We start from the raw sequence: 20,432 nt of genomic DNA, 5'->3' as shown, positions 1-20,432 counted from the left end.
ATCTGAAGCATGGTTGTGAGACTTCAAAGCCCTTTGGAGATGGGATTGTACTAGGCAGAGAGCTGATGTGAGAGACCATGTCAGAAGGCTGTTGGGCAGAGTTGGCTGAGATCTAACCAAACTGTTCTAGGGCAACTTCCCTTCTGCTCAGCCTTAGTCTGGTGCCCTTTGGCACCTTCACCAGTCTCTGGTCCAAAGAGCAATGGCTAGGGCAGCACATTTGGCTTCATCTGATGGCAGTAGCTCAAGCCATGACAATTTAGGCAGGGAAGAATGAGTTTGGTTGACCTGTTTCAAAAAAGTATATGTTTGCACCACACACCTAGGCTTTCATTTATTCTTAATTTTTTTTCTTGTCCAGTAAGGAGACCTGGGTTAGATCCCTGGGTTGGGAAGATCCCCTGGAGAAGGGAAAGGCTACCCACTCTGTATTCTGGCCTGGAGAATTCCATGAACTATACACTCCATGGGGTTGCAAAGAGCTGGACACGACTGAGTGACTTTCACTCACTTAAACAATCTCAATAATTTAACTCTACTGCTACTGCTAAGTCGCTTCAGTTGTGTCCGACTCTGTGCAACCCCATAGATGGCAGCCCCACAGACTCCCCCGTCCCTGGGATTCTCCAGGCAAGAACACTGGAGTGGGTTGCCATTTCCTTCTCCAATGCATGAAAGTTAAAAGTGAAAGTGAAGTCGCTCAGTCATGTCTGAACCTCAGCGACCCCGTGGACTGCAGCCCACCAGGCTTCTCCATCCATGGGATTTTCCAGGCAAGAGTACTGGAGTGGGGTGCCATTGCCTTCTCTGTAACCCCAATAATTAGTTGCTATTTGACTTTCTGAGCATATACTCTGTCACATGCCTTCTTTTAAACTATAAGTTCTCGTGTGAGCCTCAGTCACTCCCTGTGATAGAATCACTAGGTTCCATCATTACTTCATTAGGTCTGCGTCGTGGAGGGCTCTGTAGTAGGGTTCAGTGTATTACTGACCAGGGTTCTTGGCCGCCTTAATAGAAGGATCAGAGGCCAGACAAGAAATTCAGGACAGGCTTTATTGGGGCCCCTACTGTGGCAGGGGAAATAAGAACAAACAGGTTCCCTTGTTTGCTCTCTCCCTGAGTGGGGGCAAGCTTGGAGCTTATTCCTTGTTTGGGTTGAAGGTAGAGATGTGTCCAGGGGTCTGGCCAGAGAGGTGGCTTAGGTGGTTTGCCCACCCCTTAGGTGATGTGTATAGGGGGCATCCGCAGTATCCTGCTTTTGTTCCCTGCTCTTCAAAAGTGGCAGTTGGTTTTTTTTTTTAGTCTCTTTGTATCTTTTATCCAGAATTTGCCCCAACTACATGCAGGTATTTTTAGTCCCATGTAGTTGCTTTGTATTATTTTGTTGCTGAGGAAGGTTTGTCCAGGTACAAGCATTGCAGCACTGCAACAAAGGGTCCCAGGCCCTAGCCTGTCTCAAGTGCAGGAAGCAAACACTCCTCCAGGTATATCAAGCAGAAGGAGATTTAGGATAAGGAATGAAGACTTTACAAAATCACTGAAAGGGCTGGAGAAGAAGAAGCCACTTGGCTTTTGGCCTCAAGGTCATTCCAGTGTAGCTGAGATCTAGAGGTCTGCTGGCCTGTCAGTCTGCCCCTGTTGTTTGTTAGACTGTCACTGCTGTCCTTAACACCACCCCCTCCACCGGCCACAGTAGAGTGTGGAGTCTGGCCCCTGCCAGCATTTGTCGGAGCCCACTTATTGGCCTGAAGCTCCGTGGAGAGATGGCAAAATAGAGTTACCTTCTTTCCACTTCCCAAATCTCTCATGAATACATCTAACTGACAGAACTAATTCACACCCAGAAGCCTAACTTTGAGGCTACCAGGGAAATATATTCTCAGCTTTCCAACTTCTGCATAGAAGAGATGAAATAAGTTTGAGAAAGCCATTTAAATATTCATCCAATAGTGAAAGTGAAAGTCCCTCAGTTGTGTCCATCTCTTTTCGACCCCATGGACTGTAGCCAGCCAGGCTCCACTGTCCATGGAATTCTCTAGACAAGAATACTGGAGTGGGCTGCCATTCTCTTCTCCAGGGGATCTTCCTGACTCAGGGATCGAACCCAGGTCTCCTGCATTGCAGGCAGATTCTTTACTATTGAAGCCACCAGGGAAGCCCATTCAGCCCATAAAGCAGGCCCAAATCTGCATGATTTCTACAATCCATTTTTTAAATTGACGTCTAATTTTCATATGAAAATGCAGAGGTTTTAAGTGTACAGTTTAATATTTTGACAGATGCCTGAATTTTTGTTACCTACACCCAAATCAAGATACAGATTTCCATCATGACATCCTGTCGCCTTGTTCCTCTTTGCAGTCAGTCCTTCCCACCTCCCAGTCAGAGATGATCACTACTCTGATTTCATTAGTTTATTTCATCTGATAATCACAAATCAGTATTACCTGTTCTGAGACTTAAAATAGGTATTACTAGAACTGTGTAATATATATTCTTCTGTGTCTGGCTTCTTTTGCTCAAAATTATATTTGAGAGATTCAATCATGTTAATGTATCAGTAGTTCTGTCCTTTTTAGTGCTGAGAAGTATTCCATTATATGAATATATCATAGGCTTTCACCAGTTAATATTTGTTGACATTGTTTCCAGTTATAAATAATTGTTCCAGCTGTTTTAATAGCCATTGTTCCAGATATTATAAAAATAGCTGCTTAAGACTATTTTTAAAAAAATAATTATTTGTTTTCTCTATTTGACTGTGCCAGGTCTTAGTTGGGGAATGTGGAGTCTATTAATAGTCGCCTGACCAGGGATCGAACCTGGGCCCCTGCAGTGGGAACATGGTCTTTGCCACCGGACCACCAGGGAAATCCCAAGACTTTTTTTTTTTTTTAAATAAACGCACCTAGTATTTCTGATGCAAGTAGACTACATTTTAAGAAACATTGCTCCAATTCAGAAAAACTGATGCTTAGAAAGGTTAAGTAAATTGTCCAAAGCCCCATAGCCAAGAAACACTTGATGCCAGAGCCCAGGCTCTTCCTTCTTGCAGAAAAGACTTTAGTATAGCAGCTTGGAAAGTTGGCTGGAGACCTTTAGGACTGAAATAGAATTCTTCCATGACAGAGTCGGAGAACGGCCTTGAAAATAAGGCATATATTTCAGTTACCAATTGCTGCATAACAAAACAACCAAATCTTTGGCTTAAGCAATAGTTATTTTTTATGATTTTGTGGCAAGGCTGGGAGGTTCTTCTGTTGATCTTGCCTGGGCTCCTTATGGCTCCATTCTCCTGGGAGGGCCACTAGATGCTAGGCTCAGCTGGACTTCTCTCTCCAGGAGCTTTCATCCTTAAGGAGTCTGGACCAGACTTCCCCGTGTGGCAGTGTTCCAAAAGACTATTGAAATGCACAAGCACTTATCAAGTTTGTGTTTGCATTGTGTTCGATAATGTCCACTGGCTAAAACTAAGTCGCGTGGCCAAACTCAGAATCAGTGTGGGAGGGGGCTATCCTAGTAATAGTGTGATTCTTCAGGGACTGTTAGTGTAACAGTCTATCATAGCCTGGAAGTTTATATTTCAGAGGCAGTGGGGAGCTAGAGAGGGTAGAACTAGGGAATTAATAACAGAAGATTAAAGAAATTTCAATAAAGTCAGAATAGGTTAAAAGAAATACTCTATGAAGGAAGGGCCAGCATTCTTCCTGGTCATCTTTGTGGCCCCCACAGCACTCAAGGAAGAGTTTTACACAAGGTAGGTGCTCAGGAATATTTTCTAAAAGTGTTAGAACCTTGAGGAAGGATGGCTAAATGATAATGCACTAAAGGAAGCCAGATTTCTTTTTTTAATCGAAGTATAGTTGGTGTACAATATTATATAAGTTACAGGTGTATAGTATAGTGATTCCCAATTTTAAAGGTTATACCCTATTTCTGGTTATTATAAAATATTCACTATATTCCCTGCATGTACAGTATATCCTTGTAGCTTAATTAATTAATTAAAAAAATTTTTTTTCCATACCACATGGAATGTGGGATGTGGGATCTTAGTTCCCTGACCAGGAATCAAACCTATGCCCCCTGCAGTGGAAGTGCAGAGCCTTAACCACTGGACTACCAGGGAAGTCCCTTTTGTAGCTTATTTTATACCTAATAGTTTTTGCCTCTTAGTCCCGTCCCTATTTTTCTAGTCCCATCTTCTCCCTTCCTACTGTATCCACTGATTTGTTCACTAATCTCTGAGTCTGAGAAGCTAGACTTTTTAAAGATGCTTGGGGCTAGTGCATTGGGACGACCCAGAGGGATGGTATGGGGAGGGAGGAGGGAGGAGGGTTCAGGATGGGGAATACATGTATACCTGTGGTGGATTCATTTTGATATTTGGCAAAACTAATACAATTTGTAAAGTTTAAAAATAAAATTAAATTAAAAAAAATAAAGTGTGAAATGAAGACAGACATGATAGAGAACATGAAAGCAAACTTGTTCCATAAACAAATTGTATGTCTACCATTTAAATCAATGTTTATGGTTTGTTTGTTTCAACCAATGCTATGCAAAGGACTGGAGATGTGTTTCTCAAAATGTGGGTCCCCAGATCATGTGATATACACCCAGACAGTTGATTGGAAATGGCTGAGAGAGGTGTCTAAGTGGACAAGGCTAAGACAATGTCCTTGGTTCCATGATCTTCCCAGAACTTGTAGGGGGAATCTCAAAGTCACTGCCTGCCCCAATAGGGGACACTAGATATGTGTGCCCTAACCATGCCATCTTACCCTTATCACTTCAATGCAGGATAGAACTTTCAACTGCCAGCACCTGAATGTTCTGCCTGAGGGCTCTCTTTGTCCATTCCTCAGCCAAAGATTAGCAGATGTTGGTGTAGAATATTAAAACCAAACCAGTTATAAACCTACAAAGAGGCAAAGAGTGCCCATTATTCCACTAATCAAAATACAAGTTCTGCTGAAAATACAAAAGAACAACAACAACAAAAGTCTTTCTAATGCCCTTCCACTCAGAAATGTTCAGTGAAGATGACAGACCTCCTCCTTCCTTACATTTCTGAAATTGCTTCCAAGATGATCTTCTGGCTCCAATGTTGTTTTCCTCCAACCCACTTTCTGCACATGAATGACCTTTGAAATATAAACATGATGATTAAGCTTTGTGAAAACAGAGATGCTGTCTTTCAGTCTTCACTGTAACTTCAGAACCTAGCAATACCTGCTCATAGCAGGTACCCAGTAAATATTTATTGACTAGATATTATTGGAAACTTCCAAGTCATAAACAAGTTATATCCCAAACAGTTTCTCTTGTAAGGAGGCCCTGTGGAATTTGGAAGATATTTGGCCATCACAATAATAGGTGGTTTTTAGCTTATAGTCTACTAACATATAAAAAACAAATTCACCTATGATGTAGTTTAACTGTAGTCTCAGCTTTCCTAGTTCCTTTGAGCAGGAGAGCATACAGCAAAGGAAGAAAAAAGAAATGGAAGAAGGATAGGCCTTAAGAGTCATTTGGAATTCAATAAGTTATCATGAACATTTTCTATTTTCATACTTCCACTTTTACACTTCTCTGCCATTTATGAATGCTTTCTCTGTGCCTGTTCCCCACCAGGCCCTCCCCCAAGTACAGTAACCCCCTTGCCACCGGGATCCTCTTAATGACAATCACAGTCCTGTTCCCTGAGTGCAAGAAACTTCAGGTATTAAGAGGAAAGTGGCCTGATTGAGGAAATTCACACCCCAGGTGAATGCTTCTTGGTTCTTTAACCGCCCTAAAGGTATTTCCATAAGAGTGGTGTCATCTGCATATCTGAGGTTATTGATATTTCTCTCAGCAATCTTGATTCCAGCTTGTGCTTCTTCCAGCCCAGCATTTCTCATGATGTACTCTGCATATAAGTTAAATAAGCAGGGTGACAAGATACAACCTTGAAGAACTCCTTTTCCTATTTGGAACCAATCTGCTGTTCCATGTCCAGTTCTAACTGTTGCTTCCTGACCTGCATACAAATTTCTCAAGAGGCAGATCAGGTGGTCCGGTATTCCCATCTCTTTCAGAATTTTCCACAGTTTGTTGTGATCCACACAGTCAAAGGTTTTGGCATAGTCAATAAAGCAGAAATAGATGTTTTTCTGGAATTCTCTTGCTTTTTCCATGATCCAGCGGATGTTGGCAATTTGATCTCTGGTTCCTCTGCCTTTTCTAAAACCAGCTTGAACATCAGGAAGTTCACAGTTCACATATTGCTGAAGCCTGGCTTGGAGAATTTTGAGCATTACTTTACTAGCATGTGAGATGAGTGCAATTGTGTGGTAGTTTCAGCATTCTTTGGCATTGCCTTTCTTTGGGATTGGAATGAAAACTGACCTTTTCCAGTCCTGTGGCCACTGCTGAGTTTTCCAAATTTGCTGGCATACTGAGCGCAGCACTTTCACAGCATCATCTTTCAGGATTTGGAAAAGCTCAACTGGAATTCCATCACCTCAACTAGTTTTGTTCGTAGTGATGTTTTCCAAGGCCCACTTGACTTCACATTCCAGGATGTCTGGCTTTAGGTCAGTGATCACACCATTGTGATTATCTGGGTTGTGAAGATCTTTTTTGTACAGTTCTTCTGTGTATTCTTGCCACTTCTTCTTAATATCTTCTGCTTCTGTTAGGTCCATACCATTTCTGTCCTTTATCATACCCATCTTTGCATGAAATGTTCCCTTGGTATCTCTGATTTTCTTGAAGAGATCTCTAGTCTTTCCCATTCTGTTGTTTTCCTCTATTTCTTTGCATTGATCCCTGAGGAAGGCTTTCTTATCTCTTCTTGCTATTCTTTGGAACTCTGCATTCAGATATTTATATCTTTCTTTTCTCTTTTGCTTTTTGCTTCTCTTCTTTTCACAGCTATTTGTAAGGCCTCCCCAGACAGCCATTTTGCTTTTTTGCATTTCTTTTCCATGGGGATGGTCTTGATCCCTCCCATCACTTTATGGGAAATAGATGGGGAGACAGTGGAAACAGTATCAGACTTTATTTTTCTGGGCTCCAAAATCACTGCAGATGGTGACTGCAGCCATGAAATTAAAAGACGCTTACTCCTTGGAAGGAAAGTTATGACCAACCTAGATAGCATATTCAAAAGCAGAGACATTACTTTGCCAACAAAGGTTCATCTAGTCAAGGCTATGGTTTTTCCAGTGGTCATATATGGATGTGAGAGTTGGACTGTGAAGAAGGCTGAGCGCCGAAGAATTGATGCTTTTGAACTGTGGTGTTGGAGAAGACTCTTGAGAGTCCCTTGGACTGCAAGGAGATCCAACCAGTCCATTCTGAAGGAGATCAGCCCTGGGATTTCTTTGGAAGGAATGATGCTAAAGCTGAAACTCCAGTACTTTGGCCACCTCATGCGGAAAGTTGACTCATTGGAAAAGACTCTGATGCTGGGAGGGATTGGGGGCAAGAGGAGAAGGGGATGACAGAGGATGAGATGGCTGGATGGCATCACTGACTCGATGGACGTGAGTCTCAGTGAACTCTGGGAGTTGGTGATGGACAGGGAGGCCTGGCGTGCTGCGATTCATGGGGTTGCAAGGAGTCAGACATGACTGAGCGACTGATCTGATCTGATATGAAAGGTATTTCCAATTTTCTAAAGTCAACGTACAGTAAATCAGTCTCTAATTAGTGGAATTCACTGTAACAAGATACAAATTAAAAAAAAAAAATGGTGAAAGATATTTTGGAGCACGTATTCTCACCAAAAGTCTTCAGTCTTTTTTCAGACTACACCCCCTGCCCCCTGGAGTTAATAATTTGGATTATTCTGCATTTTGATAACTTCATGTTTTTTAAAGATCCCTCCCTGCCTCTTTCCACTCAATTGTTACTATAGGCCTAGGTGGGGAAGGAACATTTGAATAAACGCAGCCATAAGTGGAAAGGCCTACAAAGTGGACCCATCACTGACATCCATGATGGCCTTGCCCAGCAATGTGCACCTTTGAAATCACTCTACCTGTGGGGACACTGGAACCAAGCCTAATGTCAAGCTGTGGTCACTACTCAGAGAACAAAAGTAGGGATAAATTGGAGGGAATTTCTAACTAGACAATCTGGGGTTTTCCATCCTGACATTTGTATCCTCTTTAATTCTGTGTTACTCAAATACATTTATATTTGGCTACTGGAAAGACCTCTGTGACCAGGGGATTTCTGCTTTTATATCTATAGGAGAGAAATTGGATTAGAAAGGATTAAAGTGGTAGTTAACCCAAGGTCACACAGCTGTTTATAAAAGAGCACATTTTCAACCTCCTAATCGTTCTTTTGTTCTGAAGTAGATGCTTCATATCCCTTAAACTATAGTTCAGTCCCTCAATCATGTCTGACTCTTTGAAACCCCATGGACTGCAGCATGCCAGGCTTCCCTGTCCGTCACCAACTCCCAGAGCTTGCTCAGACTTATGTCCATTGAGTCAGTGATGCTATCCAACCACCTCATCCTCTGTCATCTACAACAAGTAGAAATAAAAATATGCTCATTATAGAAGAACAAATAGAAAATCTCAATAGAAAAATAGAAATTATAAAACAAAATAGAACTGTTAGAACTAAAAATGTAATATCTTAAATAAAAATTTACTGGAAATATTAACAGCAGAATACAGATGGAAGAACAGTTAACTTGAAGATATAGCAAATATCAGTCAATCATGTACTCATTCCTGAACCAATCACTGATTGGCTTATACTAATTAGTTCACCTCCGGGGTCACAAGTTATTCATGAGGAAGCGTACAAACCTGAACAAAATTGGAATTCACTTCGAAATGATGAAGGGGAGAATGGATTCTGGCAAGACAATCGACAGTATTCACTTTCCTGTGCTTTGTTTTTCTTATTCATGAAAGGGTGATAACAATCATACATACTTCACAGGATTGATTTGAGGATTCAGTTCAGTTCAGTCGCTCAGTCATGTCCGACTCTTTGCAACCCCATGAACTGCAGCATGCCAGGCCTCCCGGTCCATCACCAACTCCCAGAGTTCACTCAGACTCATGTCCATCGAGTTGGTGATGCCATCCAGCCATCTCATCCTCTGTCGTCACCTTCTCCTCCTGCCCCCAATCCCTCCCAGCATCAGAGTCGTTTCCAATGAGTCAACTCTTCACATGAGGTGGCCAAAGTACTGGAGTTTCAGCTTTAGCATCATTCCTTCCAAAGAACACCCAGGACTGATCTCCTTTAGAATGGACTGGTTGGATCTCCTTGCAGTCCAAGGGACTCTCAAGAGTCTTCTCCAACACCACAGTTCAAAAGCATCAATTCTTCGGCGCTCAGCCTTCTTCAAAGTGCAACTCTCACATCCATATATGACCACTGGAAAAACCATAGCCTTGACTAGATGGACCTTTGTTGGCAAAGTAATGTCTCTACTTTTGAATATGCTATCTAGGTTGGTCATAACTTTCCTTCCAAGGAGTAAGCATCTGCAATCACCATCTGCAGTGATTTTGGGGCCCCCCAAAATAAAGTCTGACACTGTTTCCACTGTTTCCCCATCTATTTCCCATGAAGTGATGGGACCAGATGCCATGATCTTTGTTTTCTGAACGTTGAGCTTTAAGCCAACTTTTTCACTCTCCTCTTTCACTTTCATCAAGAGGCTTTTTAGTTCCTCTTCACTTTCTGCCATAAGGGTGGTATCATCTGCACATCTGAGGTTTTTGATATTTCTCCCGGCAATCTTGATTCCAGCTTGTGCTTCATCCAGCCCAGCGTTTCTCTTGATGTACTCTGCATATAAGTTAAATAAGCAGGGTGACAAGATACAACCTTGACGTACTCCTTTTCCTATTTGGAACCAATCTGTTGTTCCATGTCCAGTTCTAACTGTGGCTTCCTGACCTGCATATAGGTTTCTCAAGAGGCAGGTCAGGTGGTCTGGTATTCCCATCTCTTTCAGAATTTTCCACAGTTGATTGTGATCCACAGAGTCAAAGGCTTTGACATAGTCAATAAAGCAGAAATAGATGTTTTTCTGGAACTCTCTTCCTTTTACTATGATCCAGCGGATGTTGGCAATTTGATCTCTGGTTCTTCTGCCTTTTGTAAAACCAGCTTGAACTGTAGCTATAGGATTAAAGGTTGAGGAGTAAATAAAATAATTCAAGTCCTCGATACATGGCCAGCACATAGTAAGACCTCAGTAGATATTAGCTCTTACTCGTAATGTTTGTATGGTTTCCATCTTTGCTATCATGCCTAGGAAGTTGTTTCCCTCCCTAAGATGATATATTCACTCATATTTGCCTGAACAGTATTATGTTGTACATTTTCATTTTTCTCAAAGCTTATTTTATTGTGGTAAGAACATTTAGCATGAGATCCACCCTCTTAAAGTTTTAATTTTATGATACAGTTTGTTACCTTAGATAAAATGTTGTATAGCAGATCTCTAGGATATATTCATCTTGTTTAACTGAAACTTTATACCCACTGATTATCATGTTCCCATTTCCTCCTCTCCACTCCTTAGCCTCTGGCAACCACCAGTTGATTCTATGGTTCTATGAAATTGACTATTTTCAATACCTCACACAACTAATCATGCAGTATTTTCCTACTGTGGCTGACATTATATTTCACTTCACATAACTTAAAGTCACACAGCCAGAAACTGACTGAATTAATATTTGAATCCCAGTAGTTCAACCTAAAGCCTGGAAATTTAATGGAATATGATATAAAATAATACTTACTATGTATACTGGCCATTGCTAAAACACAGGAGTATTGAGAAAGCCAGATGAGTTATTGTATATAGAAGCTCTTGGTAAACTGTAAAGGATTACATAGTGTTGGTGAGCAGGGATTCAGCCTCACTGCTTGCTAGAATGTAACAAGAAAAAACAGCCAACATCCAGCCCACGACTGCCCAGCAGCCTCCTCTCACCCTTCTTCCTCTGTTGCTTTCAGTCCCTGTCATTTAAACAGTGCTGCTTGATTGCCCACGTGGAACCCCCTCAGCTAATCCAACAGTACAAGATACCTCCCCCGTCCTGCCAAAGAACTCAGCAAAAAGCCTGCTTCCTATTCTCTGGGGATGAAATAGGATGGATTTCATATCTGAAAGATGAAAGAGAATTGAACCCAAACACAAATAGTATCTCTCCGTCACTTGGTAATTAATTGGCCATTTCTTCTTTCTCTTTTTCCAGCAAGTAGATAGATATGGTTAACCTTACAGGTTGAGTATAGTTGGATGTAGAGACAGAAGTTTAGATAATTGCTAATGTAAGCCACCTAATTTTAGTTTAAAATTTTATGGGAAGGAAATGTTTTTAAATACAATACTGCTATTGCTGAAGAGTTCAGAACATCTCATTAGGTAATACTAAAAGGCATCCACTCCTTCGTCATCTTCTGACGATAGTCATTCTTCAAAGTATTTGACTTATTGCTCCTGAAGTGTGAAAGAAATAGAAAACTTTCCCACTTCTAAACGCAAACTTCTGTGGTTAAGAAGACTTGGCATGGTGAAGAAATGAATCCCGGACAGGAATGGCAGTTGGGAATTTCCAAATCTGATACATTCCAGTGAATGAATGAATACTCAGGAGTTATGAGTGGCTCCCCAATGGAAAGAAAGCTGTTGGGATTACGGACCACAAAAAGGAAAATTTCAAAATTTCCAATTATTTTTCACTTTAGATTGCTTTCTATCTTTGGGAAATCCACTCTTACCAGCATTAAGGGCAATTTCTAAGTTAAAAAGGGGGGAAAAAAGGAGATGCCACTTTGGAGGATGTCATTGCTTCATCCTTCAAATAACCACATGACAGAATGTGCAGCAGTTTCCTCGTTAGGAAATTCTGTTCCAAGCACCCTATGCTTCTCTACATGCAGACTAGAACTCTGCTGAGAGCTAGACTGGCAAACCCATCACCTGACAACATTCACTCATATGGGCTCCAAGGAAAAACTGGAGCCTAACATCAACTTTTGGAGTTGGAGTTGCCTAACTCAGAAGTCAGAAAATCTCATGGGTGTTTCTGACTGAGCTTCAGACCCTGAGGCAAAGCAAGTAAGTGCTGGAATCATAAGCTCTTTATTTTCTAGTTCTTAACACACTTCTCCACAGGTGATTTCATAATATAGTGGCATTATCTAATTAATAACTATATGTACATCTCTTGGGAAAAAAGTCTATTCATATAATTCATAAAAATAGTCTATTCATATATTATTATTCAATAATAATAATAGTGTTGGGATTAAGACTCATTACTTAATAACTATTAGTAAATTAAGGAAAAGTTGCAGTTTATACCATCAGCATAATGTAACATTCATTTGAAAATGAATACTCTTTTTAATTTGAATAACTGCTTAAAAAGGCAGTTTAAGATTAGATTCACTTTACTATTGTGAGGTAGAAAACTGAGAGAAGTTATATCAGTTTTCATAACCTAAGAATCACATGCCATCTCTGAATGATCACATATTTTAAATAGCTTATTATAAGTAAAGTGTCATTCTGCTGCCTCTGCTAAGTCGCTTCAGTTGTGTCTGACTCTGTGTGACCCCATAGATGGAAGCCCATCAGGCTCCCCCATCCCTGGGATTCTCCAGGCAAGGGTACTGGAGTGGGTTGCCATTTCCTTCTCCAATGTGTGAAAGTGAAAAGTAAAAGGGAAGTAGCTCAGTCATGTCCAACTCTTAGCGACCCCATGGACTGTAGCCTACCAGGCTCTGCCATCCACGGGATTTTCCAGGCAAGAGTACTGGAGTGGGGTGCCATTGCCTTCTCTGAAAGTGTCATTATAAATTATTAAAGATCACTAGCCAGTTTCAAAGGTAGACGCTTTCCCAGACTATGTCTAACTTCTAGGCTTTTGAAGGGGAAGCTGTTGGTTTATTCATTTCATTAAAAATGGTATTTATTCTGTTTTCTAATTAAAAAGCAATGCATAAAAATGAAAACAATTTTAAAAAGAATACATGTTCATTTTTTAAAAATATTCTTAGCAAAGCTGCAATTGACATCTTTGTACATTTGTGATTGGGTTCATGTATTAATAGATCTGTAAGAATAATCCTTGGATTAGAGTTACTGGGTCAAAGAGCACATGCATTTAAAATTTGAAAGCTGTTGGTCAAATTGCCTTCTACAAAGGGTTAACCAGTTTCCAGTCCTATTGACATATATGAGACTCTGTTTTCCCTTTAGGCCTTTTCTTTTCCTGTTTATAGGTATGAGCATATGGATCTACATAGATAGGTAATTAGACCTATTGTTAAAAAAAAAACATTATACTGTCAGTATTGTTTTGAAATTGCCCTCTAGTATTTGAGTCATAAGCTTGTTTAGTCATTATTTTCAATTTTTATGTATAGAATCATTCATTTGCGGGAGCTGTAGCCTACGTCAACCACCATTGTTGCCAATGCTGGGTATTGGAACTGTGGATTTGGACTAACCTAAACCTACCTTTGAAGAATTTGTCTCTTGGATGATGACAGAAATGAAATGCTTTTTCCCTGGATATAACTAAACAAATGCTTTGAAATAGTTGGCTGTTATCCTTCTGAAAGTTAACTTTCAGTTATCTTTTAGAACCTAATTAAATTATTAAAATGACATTCAAACCCTATAGGCTTGGGCTGCTATAATGAAATGCCACAAAAATGGGTGGCTTAAACAACAGGAATTTCTTTTCTCACAGTTCTGTTGACTGGAAGTTTGAGATCGGGGTGCCAGCATGGTCACTGTCTTGTGAGAACTCTACCCTCAGACCCAGCAATTTCATTTCTATATATTAATATTTACTTAAGGGAAATGTGGGCTTTCCTGGTGGCTCAGACTGTAAAGAATCTGCCTGCAATGTGGGATACCCAGGTTCGATCCCTGGATTGGGAAGATCCTCTGGAGAAGGATCTTCTACCCACTCTACCCACTCCAGGAGAATTCCATGGACAGAGGAGCGTGGCGGGCTACAGTCCATGGGATTACAGAGAGTCAGACATGACTGAGTGACTAACACACTTTCAAGGACACAGCAGAAATGCATATACAAGTGTGCCAACAGATATATAAGAATTCATTGCAGCACTGTTTGTAACAGCCCTTAATTGGAAAGAATGAACAAACCAAAATATAGTGCCAAAATAAATTTCACAAACAGGATGTTGAGCAAAGAAAGCCAGATACAGAATAGTATATGTTGTATAGTTTCATTGATATAAAGTTAAAAAAAATAATCTATATTGTTTAGTGTCAAGATATTGGCTCACCTGTGGGAAAGAGGTAGAGTCTGGGAAGAAAACATGAAAGGGATTCTGGTATGTTGGCTTGTTCTATTTCCTGATATGATTGGTTACCTAGTTATCATAAGTTCACTATGTGAAAACTCCTGAAGCCATATACTTAATGATTTTTACAGTTTTTATGTGTATATTTATACGCTTCTGTGCATGTGTGCTCAGTTGTGTCTGACTCTTTGCAACCCCATGAACTGCAGTCCATCAGGCTTCTCTGTCTGTGGGATTTTCTAGGCAGGGATACTGGAGTGGGTTGTCATCTTCTACTCTAATCCTTAGGATCTTTCCAACCTAAGGATTGAACATGTGTCTCTGGCCTCTCCTGCATTGGCAGGCAGATTCTTTACCACTCTACCACCTGGGAAGCTCTTGTATGTACACTGTCCATCATTAATTATATACAGATTTCTAAGCCCTATCTGATACCTACCAAATTAGAATTTTTAAAAGCTTCCCAGGGATTCTGGTATATTGGGATTTTTTGGAAACTGCTGATCTTCTAAAAATAGCATTTTAATTGTCCTTCTCAAGATCTAATATTTCCTTTTTGCTGGGAAGGAATCATTGTGGAGAACACTGAGGCACTCGGGGTTTGTTGTGGAGATGCTCAGAGAAAGCCATTGGCAATCTACCAGACTGACTGCCACAGTCTAATCTCCTTCCTGCTCAAATAGACTTTTTCTCAGAGAAGCACAAAGAAATAGGTGGGTAAAGAGGTGGATGTGACAGGTTTTATTTAGGTGACTAAGTGATTATGTTTTTACACTAAATTGTCATGTTGAAACAAACAAGAGAAATGTAGCTTCACAGCAGATGAGATCAGAAGAATATACCAAGTATCTCATAAGGATTTTGCCTCAGTATTGACAAATTATGATATGCAGAGCTGATATCATGAGACTAGTTGTGTTACTTTGGTTTCTTATCATTCATGGAATCATGTTAAACAGGAAGGGAACAAATATCACTTTTGGAAATATGTTAAAAGAGAAAACATGATAGTCCTGAATCCAAGAGGGAAAACATTATTTGACAATCAGAGTACATTTAACTTCTTAGTTACCAGGGAAAGAATTTGGGGTATTAAAGAGACACTAAACATTATTAGCGGAGAAGGCAATGGCACCCCACTCCAGTACTCTTGCCTGGAAAATCCCTTGGATGGAGGAGCCTGGTAGGCTGCAGTCCATGGGGTTGCTAGGAGTCAGATACAACTGAGCGACTTCACTTTATTTTTTCACTTTCATGCATTGGAGAAGGAAATGGCAACCCACACTAGTGTTCTTGCCTGGAGAATCCCAGGGACGGTGGAGCCCGGTGGGCTGCCGTCTATGGGGTCGCACAGAGTCGGACACGACTGAAGCGACTAAGCAGCAGTAGCAAACATTATTAGATTTTATTTGACTCTCTTTTTTTTTTTTTCGTTGAATTTTGCCAGTGAGATGGCCACTAACAAAATATAGTGACTTATAATCTGCAAATTTGAGTGTGACTAAAGTATGGGAGGGATTGGGGGCAGGAGGAGAAGGGGACGACAGAGGATGAGATGGCTGGATGGCATCACTGACTTGATGAACGTGAGTCTCAGTGAGCTCCGGGAGTTGGTGATGGACAGGGATGCCTGGCGTGCTGTGATTCATGGGGTCGCAGAGAGTCGGACACGACTGAGTGACTGATCTGATCTGAAAGTATAACTATTGGATGGAGTCCTTCAATTTGAGGTAGGGAAAACCATAGTCAATTGTTATTCAAACTTTTTTTGAATAACAAAGTTATTCAAACTCCATAAGAAATGTATTTTACATTGTGTCCTAATACACACACATATACCCCCCCATGTGCTTGCGACAAAAGATTGATCAAAAATACTTACCTTACTACATGTGAGTAACTTTTTTATTTTCCACAATTTTAATACTGTAAATATATTAATGCTCTACTCTTCTATCTTGTTTGATTTCTTAAGATATAATGATTGTGGTTCACTAAATTAATTTCATATTCCACTAATGGCTTGTAAGATGCAGTTTACAAAACACTGCCTTAAACGTATCCAGTCCAACTCTAGAAACAGAGTACAGAGAAGCTAAGTGACTTAACTAATGGCACACAGAAAAGAATAAAACAGGAGAGACCCATATTTCCTCACACCAACTGCTCCCCCTTACAAAGCAGCTCAGTTTTTCCTGAAACTGATTTAGACAATTGCTTAGTCACAACATTCAGGTCATTATCATTCACTTTAGACTAAATTTATGTTCTTATAATTTGGTGAATGAACTGTAACCTGCCCGAAGAGAGAGACATTCATTGGGCCACCATTTTAGGGAAACTGGTAGAAATGAAGTTTGTTTTTTTTTTCAGGTCCTAGTCAGAGAGAAGTGTAAATGTGGAGCTCTTGAGGGCTCAGAATTTGGAGTCACACAAACACGGGTGTAGATTCCAGCTGCCACCCTCTCTAGTTTTGTGATCTGTGGGCAAGAAGCTTCTCTATGAGTCAACTTCCTCAACTGTAAAATGGAAATAATAATGATAATAACTATAGAATTGAGTGAGGTCATTCATGTGAAGTATAGATGTGTTATTGATACTTACACAATATCTCAAGCATGGAAAGTACTCAATGTATGTTGACATTGTGATGATGATAGTCAGCAGGGAAGTCTAGTCTAAGGGTAAATGAGGCAGTCCTGTGAGCAGAACCCTGAAAATCCAGCAGAGACCAGTGGAAACTACCTACAATTAAAAGAGGGAACACTGGTTGCTGTCCATTGAGCTCCAGTTCCACGAACAATGAATAAGATACTAACGAACCCATATATGGAAATCATTTGATGTTGATTTACAGTAGACATGATTATCAGTTCAGTCACCCAGTCGTGTCCGATCTTTGCAGCCCCATGGACTGAAGCACGCCAGGCTTCCCTGTCCATCACCAGCTCCCGGAGCTTGCTCAGACTCATGTCCATCAAGTCAGTGATGCCATCCAATCATCTCATCCTCTGGCATCCTCTTCTCCTTGATAATAGCAATCAGTTAACAAATGATGGATTTAAATATTACCTGGCATATAGGGACTTGGTGATAAATATTCAGTTAAGTGATCAACCCAGAATGGACTAGATATGGAGAGAGACTGGGCTTTCTTAAACAAAGACTATAGCAGATAGCTCTCTTCTGTTGCAGTCACCTTTCAGGGCAAATGATAACAAAACATCAGCTAGTTGAAATCCTCAGTCCTTTGACTTAGAGTTCAACCTGTTTCCCTCTTCCTCTTATCTTATTTACACTTCATCATAAGCACAAAGGCCCAGCAGTGGCTACCTGCAGTGAGTCTGTGTCCAGCTGCCGTATACATGGAGAACCTAATAACAAACTTGCAACTGAAAGAATTTCATACTGAAGACAGAATGGGTAAACAGTTCATAGACTAGCTGTATTGTTATTATTCAAAGGGGAATCCAAGCCTTAAAAGAGTTTCCCAGATACGCGATGGCCTCTGAGCTTTGTATTCTGAGACACTGTGATAAGAAGCATGAGAGCATCTGTAGAAAATAATCAGCTTTAGTAATTGAGACAATTTTCATGACAATGAAAGAAGCAAATAATCCCTGTGTTCCCAACTTGACCAGTTTTGGACAAAGGCAAAAATAGTCTGCTGCTGCTGCTAAGTCGCTTCAGTTGTGTCCGACTCTGTGCGACCCCAGAGACAGCAGCCCACCAGGCTCCCCTGTCCCTGGGATTCTCCAGGCAACAACACTGGAATGGGTTACCATTTCCTTTTCCAATGCATGAAAGTGAAAAGTGAAAGTGAAGTCGCTCAGTCGTGTCCAACTCTTAGCGACCCCATGGACTGTAGCCCACCAGGCTCCTCCGTCCATGGGATTTTCCAGGCAAGAGTACTGGAGTGGGAAATATTAAAATAAATCCAATGTGTCTGAACTTCCTTGTCAGAAGTCACTGATAGTCTGAGGTCAGGAGTGTGACTAAAGTGCCCACACTCTTTTCAGGCCTCAAATCACATCATCATTATACCTGGTAACAGCGTTGCCCCTCTTCAAATGTGCCTGGACATTACTGCTGGTGCCACAGAGCTCAGTTCTACCGCAGAAGGGTCCTCTGACTCTCTTATCCTTCTTATGAGGGATGAACTCTGCCCTCTCATGTAATGATAATCTTGCATTGGGGTCTTTGCAAATGTTAGCTCAGAGAATCCTCATTCTTCGATTTTATAGACAAGATAGTGAGGTTTAGTGACTCTTTAGGAGCAGAAATGGGGTTAGAAGCCAAATTTGGCAGCCAAACCCATGATGAAGCCTGGGGGAAGCAGGGAGCACAGAGGTGTCAGAATCAGAGGCCCAGTGTTCATGTCTCAGTTCCGTGTCTCAATAGCTCAGAATATTGGGACATTTTCTTAATCTTGGCTTTCGTATCTGTGAGGATGATAATAGTGAGGATGATAATAGTAGCTACCTCAAAGCATTGTTTAATCATGTAAGACCATGCATGTAAATTACTTAAGACAATGCTTAGCCTATAGTAACTGCTTAGTAAACATTACCAATCAAGTCCTATATCTTTCTGGGGCTTTGGAAACTAAAATATGACCAAATCGCTGTACTCAATCTCTGCTGCTGCTAAGTCGCTTCAGTCGTGTCCGACTCTGTGCGACCCCAGAGACAGCAGCCCACCAGGCTCCCCCATCCCTGGGATTCTCCAGGCAAGAACACTGGAGTGGGTTGCCATTTCCTTCTCCAATGCATGAAAGGAAAAGTGAAAGTGAAGTCACTCAGTCATGTACAACTCTTAGTGACCCCATGGACTGCAGCCTACTAGGCTCCTCCGTCCGTGGGATTTTCCAGGCGAGAGTACTGGAGTGGGTTGCCATTGCCTTCTCCTACTCAATCTCTAAAGTCTCCTAAACAGATAGGTATATTGCTGTTTGCTTGCTGATTCTGGGCACATAATATTCTGAAATAAAATATTTTAAACTATTGAGAAAGCTAAAGCTGTATGTAAAATCTTAATTCTTGTAGATTTATTATGAATTTCTACTGCTTACTTTAAATAGGCTGCTTACTTTAAATAGCCATCTAATCACATACGACCACTTCTGACCCCTTAAATTGAGTAACTGACAGGTAAAAATAACATTTTGCACCAAGAAGGCTTTTACATTTCACTGTGCTTACCAAATTACATTGACACATCATTTATGATCACTCACCTAGTAGTGGAATTCCCAGCATTGGTGTAACAGAGCTGCTTGGCTAGGTCAGAGTTGAGGCTCAGGTGATTGTGATAAGAAAGTCCAGCACTGATTTGCAAAAAGGCCAAGAAGTGTCCTGGAACACAAGACTTGAATCTTGATACCACTGGCTTCAGACACTATGCCTGATGGACTGGAATAGCTCTCACAGAGGCCAGACAACAGGGAAAAATGGCTGGGGTGATCCCCTATGTGACCTGTCAGTGCTGGGGCTCTTGAGAGCTAAGTCACCATAAGGGAAGAACTGTCATAACAAAACCAAAACCAAAACCAGCAGCAAGGCCATAGTGTCTTAAGGAGTGGTTGCTCCTGGTGTACGGTAGGGGTTGCTACCAAAACCCATCCTGACTTTACCATCTGGGTGAGTAAGGGCCTAAGGAAAATACCTGTTTCTAACTTGTGAGTGAGTTGTCCAGAGAAAATTGGGCACTGAAAAACTTTATTATGGACCACCCCTAAACTCCTTCTCATTTTTCAAGGTCAGTTTTAGGTGACAAGATGTCCAGCATTGGCAGGATGGTGTGACCCCCTGGGTGGCCTGTCAGTGCCTAAACTGCTAGTAAGGTGACAAATGAAAGAATTTGCTGGGCTAACCACTTAACATTGTGAGGTTCAAGCAACTTTAACTGAGGCCTCTTTCCCTTCTGAGTTCCCTAGCTCACTGTTTATGGATATTTGTGTGTGTTTGTAGGCACCTTGGCAGGCTCTGGGAAATGACTTTAAATGGGAGATTCTGAGAAATTGGACTTCCCATGGTCAAATTGATGGGAGGCTTAGAGCTGGTGAAATTTGGATATTAATGTTATTATTATCCTTG

General features: G+C 41.0%; 1 protein-coding gene and 1 non-coding gene across 2 annotated transcripts in view; one reads left to right on the top strand and one right to left on the bottom strand.

Annotated features, from left to right (window-relative positions):
* Nucleotides 1–20,432, top strand: part of RCL1 (RNA terminal phosphate cyclase like 1) — a 220,382-nt gene that overhangs the window by 96,931 nt on the left and 103,019 nt on the right. The gene's annotated exons all lie outside the window — the stretch shown is intronic.
* TRNAG-UCC (transfer RNA glycine (anticodon UCC)) lies at nt 4,060–4,132 on the bottom strand. Its single transcript has one exon. It is a non-coding gene; the product is annotated as a tRNA-Gly (tRNA).

Source organism: Bos taurus, chromosome 8 (genome assembly GCF_002263795.3).
Source record: "Bos taurus isolate L1 Dominette 01449 registration number 42190680 breed Hereford chromosome 8, ARS-UCD2.0, whole genome shotgun sequence".
Lineage (NCBI taxonomy): Eukaryota > Metazoa > Chordata > Mammalia > Artiodactyla > Bovidae > Bos > Bos taurus.
This window is presented reverse-complemented; position numbering and strand designations above follow the sequence as displayed.